Raw genomic sequence first — 17,605 nt, 5'->3', positions numbered from 1 at the left:
ACTTAAAAATTAGCTAAAATCAATCGAAACACCATAACTTGATAATAATCAACCAGAAAAGTGCATGATTAGCAATTATGACATTAAAAAATTAATTTATAACCCTGATTGATAAGGGTGATTAATCACGCAGGTGCGAAATATTCGTGGATTAATACCTACTTTAATATAATGTTTAATTTGCGTGTGTGTGTGTGTGTGTGTGTGTGTGTGTTCACACACACGCGCAGTGATACAGAATTAAATAAATAAAAATGTTAATGATGTTAATATCCCTTACTTTCCGATTCCAAGGTCTTTCGCAATATTTCTTTCTTTCTTTCTTTTTTTTTAATGGTAATATCGCTCAAAAAAAAAAAAAAAAGCTGGATACTTAAAACAAGTTAAAACAGCGGGTTCAATGATCCAAGAACATTTGCTCTAGATTACAACATGGTACTTTTTGCAAGCACTTTAAGCTTCCAAAACCTGACGAAATAATTTTAAAGTCGCTGTCATAGGATAAATAATTTGGAAATTGTTGACTTCCGTAAAGCAACTGACAGAGAATTCACAAATTTACTCAAGTTAACTTATTCCTCCTCTTCCTCCCCCTCCTTATATGTATATTAAGCCTACTGACCTCTTACAATCGTATTAGGCATGGCTAATAGGATTTGATTGACTAGGATTTGAAACGGCTAGCGCCTCGAGGATAAGATGGTTAATCCTATGCCTCCCGGTGTGTTCTATGTCTGTAGATGCGTGTTCACGGGGCCCGTTTGCCTGTTCTGGGGAACGAAAAATCCGAGTTTTCTTGGATGAAAAAAACGCTACCTCCGTATAAGACAGGCTAACTCACCTTTAGTCGAAAGAGACAAGATTAAAGGTTCCTCACGTCTTAGACGGGAATCGAACCCAAGTCTTTCCGACCAAAGGGCTTCGTCCATACCGACTGAGCTACGGACGCTAAGTAACGATCCTATCAGCATTTATTTACCACATGAAAAAAATATATGAAACTTGATTGAAAACAAAAGCTTCTGATAGACTGTCACACGACAAACTATTAAATAAACGGAAACGTATGGGATTGGATAACAGACTAGCGAGTTGGTTCGGTGACTGCAAATAGTTATCAGAATGTTGTAAATGAGGGTGTGCAGTATCCCGAAAAGAAAGTCACAGAATCGTTTAAATAGTTTTACGAAACATATTTAAACGATTCTAACAGTTAGATTTAAATATTTAAACAGTTTTAGCAGAGTAGTGCAATAATTTAAGGATGCTTAACTACTTTTCATTAAAATCTTTTCGAGCAATTCACAATACATATGAATGGTTGAACAATAAGTTTTTTAACATTTCGAATATAACGCGCAGTAGTATTTTGATCGGTCTACCATCCGGATATCGTTACATTACAGCTGTAAATAGTAACAACATAGTCGTAAATATTTGAAGCTGTCATCGCTGATGCAATTAAGCTTAGGAAAAATTCTGTATATTATCAGAACTTCGACATATTAGAAATACTTTATTGAAGTCCACTAATGAAAACTTAAACCAGAGAGTGTGTGGGTAAAGATCATTAAATATTTCATTTCTGTTATATTTCGTGAATATTAAGAATGAATGCAGAGATTACTGACCATACCATCACTTGACAAACAGGCAACAACACGCCATTGAAAAACGGTACCAACAGTGATAATGTATGGGCCAATTTCCTAGTATCAACAGGATCGTTTTTCGTTCTTACTCCATCCCTAAATGGGCATAGTGCATTCCGACATGTGATCACTGTTTCGTCTTTAAAATGCTATAGTTTAAAGACTAAACGGTAATCGTATGCATGAATGCATTATGCCTATTTCGGGGCGAAGGAAAAGTGAAAAACGGGCAGCCAGATACGTGGAAACTCTCTCTCAGTTTTGATTTGTAAAAACGGCGAGATTAAAAAAAAAAAAAAAAAAAAAGAGAGAGAGAGATCCAATTACCGTAATCATATCACTCGTCAACAAACAGTGAGAGTAATGTTTCTGGAAATCCCTGAGTTATTAATACATTAAGTATAAAAACAGGATAGTTTGCTGTGTGTCGTATTAAGGTGCAGATATAATACACAAATATCTCACAACCAGCTAATGCAATCACTCACAACCAGCGCGCCTCCATAGCGCAGTCGGAAGAATGATGGAGCCCTTTTATACACGTTTGAATTCCGTCTATAGCGCAACAAAACAAAAATACATACTAACTTTTCTTCCAATGAGTTAGCTGGTCACGAGTGGACAGTAGGGTTCCCCCCCTTAGAAATTCGGATATCTCTCTTCGCACTGTGACCGGACAATGAACACAATAAATAGATACGATATACTCGTTTTATACCATTAGCTACTTTGGCATGTACAAGTAACTCATTGCAGTTGCTCAGAATTTTTCATTGTTGTTCACTGTTGATCCGGGTTATCAGTTCCATGGGGGAAACGGATCAATAGCATTCATTCACACTTATCTCATTCATTATTGCGAGAGGTAAGACAATTAATACTACAGTTCATAAATTAGCATCCTATTTCATAATATGATACCTTTTAGTTACCTGTACATTCTAATGGTAACTTCCATCACACTAGAGGACAAAAGAAAGACTATTATAGGTTCGATTCTTGTCGTAAACGAGAGGAAATTTTTCTAGACTTTTTTGAACAGGTTCACGAGTTATTCAATCGTAGGAACAGACAAGTACTTCCCCCCCCCCCCAAAACGAAAGCTTAGGTTTTTAAACCAGTAACTCAGAAAGCATCGATTGTAGAACACATTATTTTAGACAGTGATGCTATAACTGGCATCGCTGTCTAAAATACCCCCCCCCTTTCTATGGCAAAGATGAAATACCCGACTTTCTGGGAATATAAACTTTTTCACCTCCGAATGAAACCGACTAACTCACATTTGGTTGAAAACCCTTATAAAGTTTCTTCTCATCCTAGACAGATTCGAATTCAGGTTTTCCAACCAAAGGATATATCTGAGCCTTCTTAGCTCAGTCGAAACGGACGGGGCAAAGGTGGGGCTCAGAAATAATTCAGAAATGTTTTGTGACAGAAAGATGAAACATACCGGTTTGATTCTAGAGTTATTTCATAAATAATATTATTCTTCATGTTGTCCATCGAACGCGCGAGCACACACACACACACCTTGATATTACAATGTACTGGCACAGTAAAACTCGGGATCAATATATTCGAGAAATATTCAGAAAGTTAATATTTTCTAGAATTTTCTTCCCCCCCCCCTTCTATGGCAAAGTAGATTCCAAAATTTCTCAGCAATACTGCCTTAAGAGAAAACTGAAGTAGACTATTTATTTTTATTTTTTTTGTTACTTCAAGCAATTCTTTTAGCTGAAAATCATCATTTACTTTTCATACCATGATATATTTATAGATGCAGCAACACTGAAGCACAGCTCAAAACTTTCTTCTGAAGTGGTATTATTTTGGTGTTGCCATTCCGACGTTCAGTATCCAATATTAATTTTTTATGAGAATAGCTAGATTTCTTCTTTGCCAAGACTAACTTAATTTAAGTTGACGGTATAGAGGCGATGAAAAATGAAAGCACTCCAAAAATACGACATGCCACATCCACAACTTCTCAGATGCATTCCTGTTGAATAGCACTACATTTCAAACATGGGCGAGAATTTGTTATTGAATACTTATTTACACTTCGTTGCAATGATTATCTTGATAATACAACGTATACTAGTGTATTATTTTAACTCAAATTCGAACTGTTTGATCTTCTGCCTACTCATTTTAAAATTCCAGCACTTTTAGGACAGTATCTTCAAAAAAGTTTTTTTTTATGCATCAGTGAGTTGCGAAAGCGTAGAATAATTGACAGGAATATCTGAAAAACGCACTCGATGTTAAGAATAGGGGCGTCGCCCGGTTAAACAAGTCTCCTGCTGTTTCGCCAGGGAACAAGGGTGAACTGTGAAAAGTCAGATATTGAAACTACCTCAAATTCAACAGAACTGGAGTGGATCGCAGCAATTGAAAAGACAGAACTAAAAGAAATTGTAGAAATATCACATTAACATAACTAGTATCACTAATACAAAGATGACCATTTAGTTTTGAGCAGAACAGATACGAGTATCATGCTGAAAAGAAAAATACGTACAAAAGTTTTTTAAAGAATCAAAGTCGAGCAGCTCTTAGAAGCATGAACTGTAGAATCAAATATACAAATATTATTGGAGAAATAAAAGAGCCTGAAAGCAAGAACCAAAACTTAAAGATACAATAACAAATATTAACAAAACTGAGGGACTGATTCGGCATCGGGAAGCGTGTGGTGATGTTGCTTACAAGGACACACAAAATAATCAGAACTGCATAGCGGACTCAATAAGTTAAGGGAATATTCTTGGTAGAACAAAAAACTGGAAACATGGCAAGTATATCAGTATGTGCCCTTAAGAGAATACAATACAGAGAAAAATTTTCAAAGTGTTACAGTTAGCTAAAGAAATTTCATGGAAAGAATTCGAAAATAATACAGAAGACAATTATCATGAATTGGTCGGTAAAATCCCATGAATGTGACTAACGTTTCTGGAAACTATTGAAAAAAAAATTGAAATCAAGGAAAGAGCGTTGTAAAAGCAGATGTAGGTAAAATAAAACAAGAAAAGGATGCCAAGATGTCTTAGATCAGGGGTTCTCAACCTTTTTCAGTGGCGTACCACTATATTTAATTCAAGATATTAGATGTACCAGTAAGGCAGTGGCTCACGTACCACCAGTGGTACGCGTATCATAGGTTGAGAATCCCTGTCTTAGATGGTTCCATTCATCCAAGTCTCGTCCGTCTTCAGGCGTGTTGACTCCCCTAATTAGGGATTTTAGGCAATTTAATGCAGCCGTCTTGCCATTCCTCTGCTGTATTCCTGTAGATATATGTGTGTTCATGGGGCCGTTTGCCTGTTTTGAGGGATGAAAACCCTCACCACTGTATAAAACCGGCTAAATCACTTTCATTCGAAAAACCGTGATGAAGTTTACTCGCGTAACAGACGAGATTCGAACCCAGGTCTTTCCAACCAAAGGGCTTCGTGTAAACTGACTGAGCTACGACGACTCAACTTAGGTGATTATTGTGAGATAAATTATAAATTCAGAAAAATTCAAATCCAGGAGTAGTCATTAGTAGTTTCCAGTACAGAAGGCAGAACAACCTGTCAGAAACCTGAAATGTTCAAAAAAGAAGTTGAAGGAGATAGTATCGAACAAAAATGCTGAAATATGGAGGTAGAAAAAGGTTTTACAGTGGTTACATTACGTAGTTCAAAAGGTTTGGTAAGAAGGTCGAATTTGAGATAAGTAGAGTGGACCTCTCGTAATATCCAAAAAGAAAGGAAAACAAAACTGAACGTCAGAATTATAGCGGAATTATCTTAATAAGTGTTCCAATTTTTTTTTTTTTTTGAAGTGAAACTTGAAGAAGAACAGGCTGGATTCAGGCCAGGTTTACATTAAGACAAATACAGGCAAGAAATCATAAAGAATACAGCAATAATCAGTATTTAAGTTTTGTAAAAAAAAAAAAAAAAGAGGTATGTGATAAGGTGCTAATTTTTATATATTGCTCAGTACAAAAAAAATCATTATACTGAGCAATATACTGTATGTATCCTATACTTAAGTTACTAGTAACCTTAGAATTAAAGAAGAATACACAGGAATAGGAGATTACTTAAAATCAAACGACACAAGAGAGAGAGAGAGATGGTGGATACATATTATACCCACTATTATTAATCGTTTATATGGATCACATTGTGAAGGAAATGTGATATGGAAAATCGGCTATATAACCTTCAACTTTTTATTTTATGCAAATCTTTATGTGACTCCCACCGGTGAAAGGTTATACGCCTATAATACATCAGCATCGTAGGTGAGCCAAAGATTTTTATTTTTATTAATTTTATTCATTTCTTATGTTTTTATTTATTTTTTCTTCGATTTTTAAATCAAACATGGAACATTTTCAAGCCACTTCAGTCCTCCGATAAGCAGGAAGGTGGTCTCAGCAGGATGATGCAAGTCATCTCCTGCTTTTGTGAATATCCTTAAATAGAGATGACTTACATCATCTCTTGTTTAAGAGGATTACATGCCCACAGCGTGATTCATACGGCAGCCTGCTAGTTAGGTCAACAAGGTAGGTAAATGATGTTATATTCTTCAATAAATCTAGTACAAATTTTCGGGACTCAACTAAATTTCAATAAGTAATGTAAGAAATCTGATATGGAAATCGGCGTTAAAAAAAAGAGAAAAAAAAGTGAAAATAGGCAGGAACACCACGCATCAGCTGCATCCTGAATAGAGAACCTATAGAACAAGTAAAATATTTCAACTGCACAATTTTATGTGAAGGTTACAAAGTAAATATGGAAATACACAACAGAGTAAGCAAAGCTAGTATGGTAGCAAGTTGAATGAATAAATTTATATGGAATAAAAGAGAAATTATATACATTTAATAGAACAGAATAAAGTAGCTGATTTGGACTAGAAATCACAGATATTGGATTTCTTAGGAAAATTAAGAGGGTGAACAAATAACATCAATCGCAGAATCACATGAAAAAAAAAAAAAAAGAAGAAGAAGAAGAAATTAGGAAGGAACTTGACTCCATCGAAGTCTTCAGAGAGAAATTACGAAATATGAGGAATGACAATCGTTACCCACTCGTCTAGATTTATCACGAAATTGACTCCAGCGGGTTCGAACAGCGCTGTTTGGCCTACCCCGCTATGAAGTGCTGATCAAATGAATCTAGATTTATTCTCTGCTGAACCGATACCAAAGGTACAAAGAAAAGCTATCACTGTATGCCACTCAATCAGCAGCCAAGCAATTGTGAAATCCTGCATTAAAATTTTCCAAAAGACAAATACCAATACAAAAACATCAGGCGAGGAAATCTGTCCGGCTCCATTCGCACAATGTGACCAAACCAACGGAGCTGATGCTTTTTAACTGGGTAAAGAATGCATTAGCCTTAGGTTCTGTTCAGTGAGTTCTAAGTTTTATTTATTTTCCTAAAGCATTTCATTTCAAAAGTTAACAGTTTCCTCTCTGCTTCTTCTGTCCCACAGAACGCTGTTGATAGTATTATACTCTTTTGTATAATTTTATTTTATTATATATTAATAAATCTATTGAGACGGATATAATGATATTTAATGGATATAATAAATCTATTATAACCATTAAATAAGTGTCTAAAGCACAGTCAATATTAACGCAAATAATAGATAATAATGAGTGTTCTCAAATCACTCATAACTCCACATAAATCACAAAAAAAAAAGTATAATACCGATTGATGTTGATGCGGTATGAAATTTTTTAGAGAGTTCGCTTAAAAAAAAGAAGAAAGTACAAAGTAGAACGATTCAACTTTGCATGAGGCACATAAATCTCCAGTTATCTGATTTAAAAGCGTAATGATTGTATTACAACGATACTTAGCCTTGAATGAAATTGCAGATGCATGTAGGCGTAGTCCAGTTAAGCAACAGATATTGGAAATCATAATAAGATATGTTACAAAAAAGTAGTCGATAATGTTATTCAGATTATCACTCTCGAAAACACACACACACACACACACACTGGTCACATTTCGGGTGTTAGTAATGAAGCGTGTCTAAGATTTCACAGTCGAAACTCTTAGAACAGCAACCATAACCAACATCTGGAACACGTTGCTAAATGATTAGCAATTATTGAAGAGATGTTTAATGCTTTAGAGTGATTTTTTGTTACGAAAAAAGTTTAGGTTATTACAGTTGCTGTAATTTATTAACAATTAATTAATTCTAAAGTATATTCGTAACCGCCTGCTATTCTCACAGGGCTACTACAACTGCATGTAACTTTGTCACCATCCCTATAGCACACCCGATGCAATCTGACCCAATCGAGCAGCTGAAGTAATTCCTTTCCTTTACATTTATCGATACGTACAATAATAAGTGAAAATCCTCATTGCTGATCTCTAAAACCATAATTCAAAATAATTTTTTATCATAATTCTATCTAAGACAGTTTGTAAACTTACTGTAAATTCGTACTTGCATGGGGACCAAGGGTTAGATAATTTGGAAATCCTAATAAGACGACAAACATTGCACTCTTAAGCCATTTCAAGCCTCCGACCAGCACAATGGATGTCTACAACCTAAAGACGGCCAGCAGTCTCACTAGTGTATGATCAGTGTGGTCTATAGCTCTACCAAATTGCAAATGTTCCCAGATGGAGACGCAGTCTTCTAAACTTATGAACCGGGTCCACGCTGTAAGGAATTGGTTCAAGGAACACAGGGAGGATATCACCTGTATTGAATGTCAGGCTCATTCACATTATCTCAATCTAATCGAATATTGCGGGATGTTCTGGAATGTACTGTGATGTATACAGGTGCACCCTTCTCCATTCATAGGATGACAGATCCATACCTATATCGTTAGGTATCTATTGGAAGCTGTTATTCATTAAAAAGGTGTTACAGTACAATACTGAGCAAGCGGTCATAATTCAAGCTGTATAGATCAAATTGAGTTCGTGAAGCAGCGAACCTAATAGGGGCATAACATAATAAAGTTTAAGGAAGACAGTACACTCCATTCCTCCTTTTCATTCGACAAACCGTGTAGTGCTCAAGTATTAGAATCCTAAAGATCTACCAAGACCAGAGACCTGCACTCAGATCTCCTAGCTATATCCAAGTGGGACAATGACAACCTTGTAAACTTCAATGCCACCAAAATAGTTCTGTCTAGTATCTCGCAAAAAAAAAAGCTCGCATCCCTCTCTCTTACCTTCAGTAAAACTGAGATATTCAAACACAATCAGATTTCTCTTCTTGTACTGGACCTCATATCTTTCCTGGCACAACCATATTTCAACTATAGATTCTGCAGCCGCCAAAAAACTTGGTGTAATTTTTTGCACAAGACACTATTTCATACCTTCACATATGTTAACTCTATACAAAGCCCAAATCTTCCCAGTCATGGAATATTGCTCCCGTGTTTGGGGTGGTGCATCGAAATCATCTCTAAGATTGCTCGATTCTATCCAGAAGAGGGCAATCCGGCTAATTAGTGATCCCTCTCTAACAAACCCACTTCGACCCCTCTTTCACAGACGCTCAGTTTCTGCTTTATGCCTCGTCTATAGATACTTTCTTGGACAGTGCTCTGCTGAATTGGCCACTATAATTCTTCCACTCTCCTCTAAAATCATTAAAACAAGAGCCACTGCTAACCAACACCATTTTACAGTCCATCTTGAAACTCACTGAACCAACTTCACTGCCTCCTCTTTCATTCCATCTACTTCTGTCCTTTGAAACAGTCTCCCCCACTCTGCTTTCCCCGAAGATTACGACCCTCAGCTGTTCAAGCAAAATGTGAACAAACTCTCCTCTCTTCTGTTCTTGCCCACACACGGCACTAATGTGCTATAGGTCATATGATCTTTCGTGTCTGGATCAGATATTAAATAAAAATCTGTAAACTGAGATGACAGTAGTGTTATCATAATACTACTGTCATCTAACACTATTGTTAACTGAGATGATAGTAGTGTTATGATGAGGAATGCTTTTGGTATGGACCAGGATCCCCTATTTAGTATCTGGTAAAATGCGCATCGAACTTTATATTGATATTCTGGACAATGCCATGTCGCCTAGGATATAAAGATTCTGTGCAAACGCTCTGTTGAGCATAAATAAGATAATGCGACGTGTTTGCTTAGCTAGCCGAGTAGTTAGCTTCTCCATTCTTTAGCCAGCATATGTTCGTATTCCACTGTAGCACGAATGTTTAGTAATGTCTTCAGGTGATTCATCCCACCAGAACTTTGGCAACATCATTTTTGAAAATAGGAATGCAGTCGAACGATGATCAGCCGGAGTTCAATATGGACCTTATAGAGGATTTTTGAAAAGAGACAGAACATGGAGGGAGAGATCCATTTCTGACATGAATTAACTGCCAATGTCCTGCGGAACAGAACAGACTGACAATCTACCCAGAAGAAAGGAATCTGGAATCTCGTGAAAGGTTGATCAACTGTATATTGAGGTTTGTGAAAATAAGAGTTGTAAAACATTAAGGTATGAGTGTAATTCTCACTACATAAAACATGTTAAGATATATTCATATCAAATCACGAAGTATTATCAATCATATATTTAAGAAATACCAATCAAAATCAAAAATAAGTTAATGATAAAAACGCAAGATGACATTTTGCATCATCAACAACAGGCTACAAAAATCCCTGTTTATCACTCCCATACAAGAAAGAAGGAAGAGTTCAATAAATGGAACACACAACTTTTGAAGATGTTCTTTCTTTCTTTATCACATTCAACAAGAACATATGCAGTCATTATGTAAAGTAGGTCTAATCTCTGTACATTGTAAAGAGTGTCTTCGAAATGAAAGATCTTGAATTATTCGTTTAAGTGATAAAAAGTAATCGTGACGTTATATCCGATTCACCGATGATTATATCAGATACGCATGCTGCATGATAAATAAATTTTGCATGAACACAAATGTATTGCATTTTTGTGTTCATGCACAATTTTTGCATGATAACTACTGAAATGTGAGTATAACTACATTATGCAGTAAAAGTCGACATAAAAGGACCAGTAAATCAGAACAACCTTTCATGCAATGCTCATGTTGTCATAGCAATAATAGTTTCCAAATTCGACTATTATACTCGTATACCATAAGGGCAAATGTGAAGTGGTAGATGAAATTATCCATTCCATACGGAAATTAAGTCTTTGGAATACATTTTAATATGGATCCGCTGTACTAAATTTCATTAAAATCAAACCGAGTGGTTTTTATGAAATGTACAACAAAAAAATGCCTCCATAAGGTATTCATTCTACTACTGCTACTACCACAACTAGATTAACTGGTAAAGAGCATTTAAGAAGATTAGTGCAACTGTTACTACTATTGCGACTAAATTAACTGATGGATTAATGGGATTTATTAAATCGCATTAATTACAAATATCTATTTGTAATATTACAAATATGTACACTCAAAAAGATCAATATATAATATTAGTGCAGCTGATATGGGAGAAAAGGTATACGATAGTGTTGGTCTTCTTAATTGTAGAATTTAAATATATTCGGGTTTCTCTAGCTTAACGAGATGTGACAAGAGTATGATACAATTAATTAACTTTCGAGGTCAAGGTAGCGATCATGAATGATCAAGTGTTGGAGGAGGTCAGGAATGCAAATAGGAGGTTAAAAAAAAAAAAAAACTGGGACATTCTGATTATTCGTCTGTATGGCATATGCGTAATCCGTCCCTCTTGACATTCTTGTAATAATTAATTAATATAGTAAGTACTTTATATAAATGGTAAGAAAAACGACGGTGGGCTCTTTCTAGTGTCACAAATCCCAAGGATAATCGACGACTCCGTTATCCTATACTTGAGATACTTGACGAAAGTGCAGCTTCCACTAGGAGGCGCCGTCTCTGCCGCCATAAGGACGCGACACAGAAGCATCAGTTTTTCATTCTGACGTGCGATTCCCCGAAAAGACAAACCTAAAGAGAGCACATAACAAAGACCAATTATTCCTCCGGCATCCGATGACCCTACTAGACTAGATGAGGTTATCACTTAACAATAAAGACACAGATAGGTCCAGAAACACAAAACTCTTCACGTCTAATGAGTGTTCTTATTATGTGTTTTTCTTAACTTCTCTTGTCTTGAAAGTACTGCGATAGTCGTTCACATGACCTACATCGAGAGCATGGCTTTTCAGGTCAAAGTGCAAAGCAAACAATGTAGCTTCCTTCCTCTGCCAATAACTTAAAATGTTTGCATTTACAAAAGTTGTGGGTACGTACCATAATGTGTCAAATCCACGATAAAAGTAACAAATAGCTATTGAAAATAGCTCGGTCAAATTAATATCAATTTAAAAGCATTAATTTCCTTATGTGAATGATTTTGATATGTATAAATGGCATCCATAAGTAGTTCCCAAATTGAGAAGTTATCCAATAATGGATTTGTCGTATTATGGAATAAAGTAGCTTACTGAAGGGATTTTTCTATGTTGTACATTAGATCTAATAAAAATATGGCTATCCGAACGAGTTTTCAGTGTGCAAAATAACTTTTACAGTTTGCGTTGTAAAAATAAATCAGGAACTAACCGATAGGATTGCTAAATGATTCCCAAAAATAGGGATTAACACTAAGTATAAGACAACGAAATAATGAAAAGCAAAAGATGAAAACTGATGCAGTCGATTGCAGCTGTGGAAAATTTTACCAATCTTGGGAATGTTACATACGGAAAGAAAATATTTAAACGAGCTATAAGAACAAGAATAGAAAGCACATTACGAAGCCTACACTATTAATAGCAGTGAAAACAAGACTAAATTTTGTTGACACATTAATGGACTTGGCACAAGTCTATGGCTGAATGGACTAAGGCGAGAACAAATACTACGGTCAGAGAGCTCTTCAAAATATGGGAAGATTTAGAAACTAGAAGAATCATTCACAAATTATTTTCTATGAACAACCTAACGGTCTCTTAAGAGACCATCGATAGAAGATATATATTAGATGGGAGCTGGTTAAGAATGTGTGAGGTAACTACGGCCATGAAGTATATAACGTTTGGTAAATTTTTTTCTTTGGTGAGAAAGGGGAAATTCCTAAATCAAACCGGAAGAATTGTTTCAAACAATAGGGTAATAGCATACCGCATGTGAAGAAGCATCGTGCGCGGGATGGAAATAGATCAAGAGACTGTATGAGTCGTCTGTTTACTCATAGGGCCTCAAGCTAGCCCCTCACACGGGCGTCGCACATCGCATGCAGCGTTAGTTATAAGACGCTGTTTGCGATCGTACAACAAATACTGATACGACAAATACATGATCAATACGCAGAGGTGCACAGCATAATTCAATTTCTTAAAGGTAAGGGTAGTACCGCGTTGTCAGAAATTTTTCGCCAGTTCGTAGAAATGTATGTATGGAGCTGCTGCAGTTTTAAATTTTCGTCTCAAAAAATACGTAATGAATAGACATAATACGCTGCTTTAGTTGTCTGATACAGCTAAAAAGCTCTTATAACGGTTCTTCGCGTCCTAGACAGGATTAAACTAAACCTAAACTGCGTCCGAGTAAACTCAAACGCGGTTTAGGTTTAGTTTAATACCACTCTTTAATGGCAGAGTTACATTGTCCAAGAACTTAACTCGCTGAGTAGTACACAGAATTGTTCATGTTTGTGTAGGGTTTTATGCAGGTGTTCACAGATTTCTTTGTATGTATCTATCTCTATCTCTCTTTTTTTTTTTTTTTTCACGTGTACATGATGTGTTACTAAGGGAAAGGAGTGAGGTTCACAGTTCATACATTGTTATAGGAGACGAAACTTGGATGTACCATGTGATACCAGAACCGAGAAAGAAAAAAAAAGTTAATGACTTCTCCTGAAAAAAAAGGGAAAAAAATATATCAGAGCAATCATCAGCAACGATGGTCATGAGATCAGCTTCTTGCTGTGTTTTTTTAACTAGAATGAATGCGAACGTACGATTATTGTAATTCAGTAGTAATGGCTTGCCATTCTTTCCAAATGCTCTGGATTGCTGCACGACAACGTCTTTTGGTTACAGAACTACAGCTGAAAAGTTGTAGTTCTGTAATCAATGCACAAGCTAGTGGTTACAGAACTATAACCGAAAAGCTCTGGTTACGCCAGTCCTCATCTTACGCCAGTAATTTTCACATATTTGGGAAAATGAGTCGGCAGCATCATCTGGCAAGCGATTTGCAATCGACGTGTAATGTGCAGGAGCTGTTGTACCTGATACTGATTTCCACTGCGCCAGGATAGATATCTGGTGCCATGTTGGAACAGATGAATAAACATTTTTGGTGAGTATGTGATAAAGTGATGTGTATTAAAGTCAATCTATGTATAGAATACATCGTTTATATAAAGGTGATGGTTACTTTATTTTTGAAACATCCTCATATCCCACATTTCATATTTAGCATTCTCAATCAACATCAATTAATAAAATCATTTTATTCTAAATTTAATATGATAATACAAACTTTTAAGAAATCATAAGTATACTCCTCTACCAATACACAGAAAATAAGTGCAACATACTACAGGCAAAAAAAAAGTTGCACTATACAAAGTTGATGCAGTTTAATTTTAGAAAGAAAAAAGTTAAACAATACTAAGCGAATTTTACACATTAGAACATTCTTGAACACTTTTACCAATCTATTCGAATTTTTAGACAAATTTCTCTTTATTTCTGTCGAAGAATATATAATTATTTGTTCCGATTCTTTTGCTTGGACCGGTTTCATATTTTACTGATAAAGGTATGCTAGTGAATAATTTTGTTATAGTAAGTTCGTATGCATTGTTTCTTCATGTGATTTGAGAAATGGATATTTTATGCCTTGTTGTCGACTAAAGAAACATCGTAATACTTATGTATTCGTTATCATTTTGCAGTGATAATAGTAGCATATAAATGCATAAATATTCAAGAGATAATATGCTTATTATGGTATGGTTACTGCATATTGCAATAACCTTATGTTTATTTCTAGTGATGAACTAAATTACTTTGAGTCGAAACTAAAGGTTTCATTCTAGTACGATAGATCCCTCCCCAGCTTAAAATTCCATAATTTTACAACCATATTTTTAAAAAAATCGATAAATTGTTCCTAATTTGTTAGAGCTTGCTCAACATGAAAAAAAAAAAAAGTCCCTAAGGACTTTTTTTTTTTTTGATGATGTTCCTTCCCGAAATCCCGTCTGAGACATCCAATTTTAAAATGCATATTTATATTTTCTGAAAATATAATAAAGTTGTTCTTTTGGCAATTTTGTAGTATCGTTAATATATTTACTGTATTTACAGTATTTATATGTCTGGATTCGTTCAAATTACTGCATATATGAGGTATAGTAGAAAATGAGATTTTCTGTTTTATTCCGTCTATCACAGAGATTTGTGGCTTGAAGATTCGTCAGCACTAGCCCTGAACGGTGAGACGCAGGCGTCACCACGAGGAAATTCCATTATAAGCTGAATAATGGCAACAGTACTGAACGTGTACTCAAAGATACCTTAGTTCGTGGTCCCGCTCACTGGCGGAATACGTACTAAAATATCTCTGAGTCACAATTTCTCATAGTTTACGTCCTTGTTTTATTCCTTTCTGAAAGGAATAAAACAAGGACGTATTTATGACTTCCTCTACTGTTTGAAATATTACTATATTAACAATATTTTAAAGTTACAATAATTTATTAAAATTAAGGAAGTCAATGTGCGTTTTAGAAGACGGATTTAGTTACTGATTAAGTGCCGAGCGATTCGCACGATAAAGTGTGTGTTATGTAGTATCGTGAATTTTTTTTTTTTTTTTTTTTTTAGCAGACGATGATGACTCTCTCGACCAATGTTGCGGAATTTATTGGTGGTATTTAACTGCATGAGCACAAAGAAGTTGAAACGTACAAATAGAAAATGGAAAACTGCTTTCTGGTGTAAAAATAACAAAACAAATTTCAGTAAAGTATCAAAGGTATGTATTTTGAATTTTATGTATATATGTATTATAAATATAGTTTGAATGTTTACGAGAATAACCAGCACAAGCATTCGTTAGTAAAAATCTGTTTTACTTTCCTGAGCTTTTGTTATGTGAGCTCCTTGCTTGTGAACTTAACGTTCAATGAACTATCACCATAAGTTCTTTACTGACAGATGGTAAAATGTCAAAAATATCCAAGAAAAATGAGTTCGGTATAATTATAATTTATTATTATATAGCATTAATATATTGGGAAAATATTAATACACGTAATATTTAATAATTTTTTTACACATATACACACACAAAGCAGAAAAAAAAAAAACGAAACAAATTCCCGACTATCCTGCTCGAAAAAAGAAAATGCTACCAGTAGAAATGCATGTCGTCGGTCTAACCAACTGAAACATACTAATACGTACCGCGATATTGCATAGTTATTAACATATCACTTGTAATCTCGAACATATATCAATCAAAAATTTGGCACCCTTGAGACAGAGGCGCCTTCAAAAATTAAAAATGTTTAAATCAGACTTAAACAAACTGTTATTAACTATAATCAAAATCCCAAACTGTATTTGGTTTATTTTATTAACATATATCAAAATTCTTTCTGAACTGAGTTGACGGTGGGGAAGAGGAGATAGCGGTAAAAATTGTAAGCTTGCCATTCTGAATAACTTCCTATTGAGTTACAAAAAAAAAATAAGTTAAATAAAATTATTATATCACCCACCTTACAACTAAAAGGATCTGTTTCACCTTGATAGAAATGCCACCTGTATAACAATGTGCGATGGCTGATACTACACCGAGGATAGTACGGTATCGACCATCGCACATAGACATATCCCTGATTATATGTTGACTGAGGGTCAACCATAATTTCCAGGTAATTATTATTTCGGTGACATTACGATTCTGTATTTCGCATATAAGTCAACGTTTCTGGATTTCAGATGTCGAAACACTGGTTTTCATTCGTGACTTATTGTTCCTTTGTGCTAAGTAACCAGATTCATCCGCCACTTCTCTCTCTCTCTCTCTCTCTCTTGTTTTAATGGAAGTTAAACACGTGCAAGTATTGACCCCAAGAGGGCCGTGTGTACTTAAATGATGACTTACAACATCCAACACCTGAAGTTTCTCAACACTTAACCTTTACCACGCGTTAAGTGTTTGTTATGATCCTACTCTAAACCCGACTTTTTTTTTATCAGTTTCCTTATTGATTACATTAAGTTACATGTATATGTTAGAGGTTATTATTTACTCTACATAACCAAACTGTTTCACTGCTCAAGAGTGAATAAGTTTTAGACAGAGTCAGTATTTTATAAATGTTAAGTTAAAAAATCAGGGCACTTCACAAATTTTGAGTGATGTGTATGTGTTAAACATGACAGGAAAATAGTGTTATGAATGCAGTATAATATTTATATTTTTTAAATAAAAGTTAAAAATCGGTGAAAGAATTAGAAACGAGTTTGAAAGAAATAAAAAAAAAAAAGGAAAATCACCCGAAGATAATTTAATATCGGAATTATATGAATGTGCACGAATAAGACTTAGAGAGAGAGAGAGACGTTTATTATTTTTAAATAAAGTTTATCAAAAGAAAAGCCACTAAAAGAATTAAAAGAAGCAATAGTCAAATCTATTTCAAAAAGGGATAATAAAGAATACAATAAAATTAGACAGATATAAGCATTCTGATTTCCTGTTACAATATATATAGCGGAATATTAAAAATAAATAAGTAAAGAAACTTGCAAGACATTCCGAAGTCTTTATTCTTGAAACATAGAATGCTTTAGAAAAGGACGTTAATGAACAGATTCAGCTTTCTGTCTAAAAT

The 17,605-nt window shown here is 35.0% G+C and overlaps 1 protein-coding gene across 1 annotated transcript in view; it reads left to right on the top strand.

The window, feature by feature from the left end:
• Nucleotides 1–17,605, top strand: part of LOC150101115 (heparan sulfate glucosamine 3-O-sulfotransferase 1-like) — a 117,371-nt gene that overhangs the window by 55,376 nt on the left and 44,390 nt on the right. The window contains exon 2 of the mRNA XM_090401996.1: nucleotides 15,585–15,735. The gene's annotated coding sequence lies outside the window, so the exon portion shown is untranslated. The remainder of the gene's footprint in view (nucleotides 1–15,584; nucleotides 15,736–17,605) is intronic.

The sequence above is a fragment of the Typopeltis vanoorti genome, chromosome 12 (assembly GCF_054136105.1).
Source record: "Typopeltis vanoorti isolate ZY-2024b chromosome 12, IOZ_Tvanoo_1.0, whole genome shotgun sequence".
NCBI lineage: Eukaryota > Metazoa > Arthropoda > Arachnida > Uropygi > Thelyphonidae > Typopeltis > Typopeltis vanoorti.
Note: the sequence above shows the minus strand (reverse complement) of the source record. Positions and strands in the feature narration are given on the sequence as shown.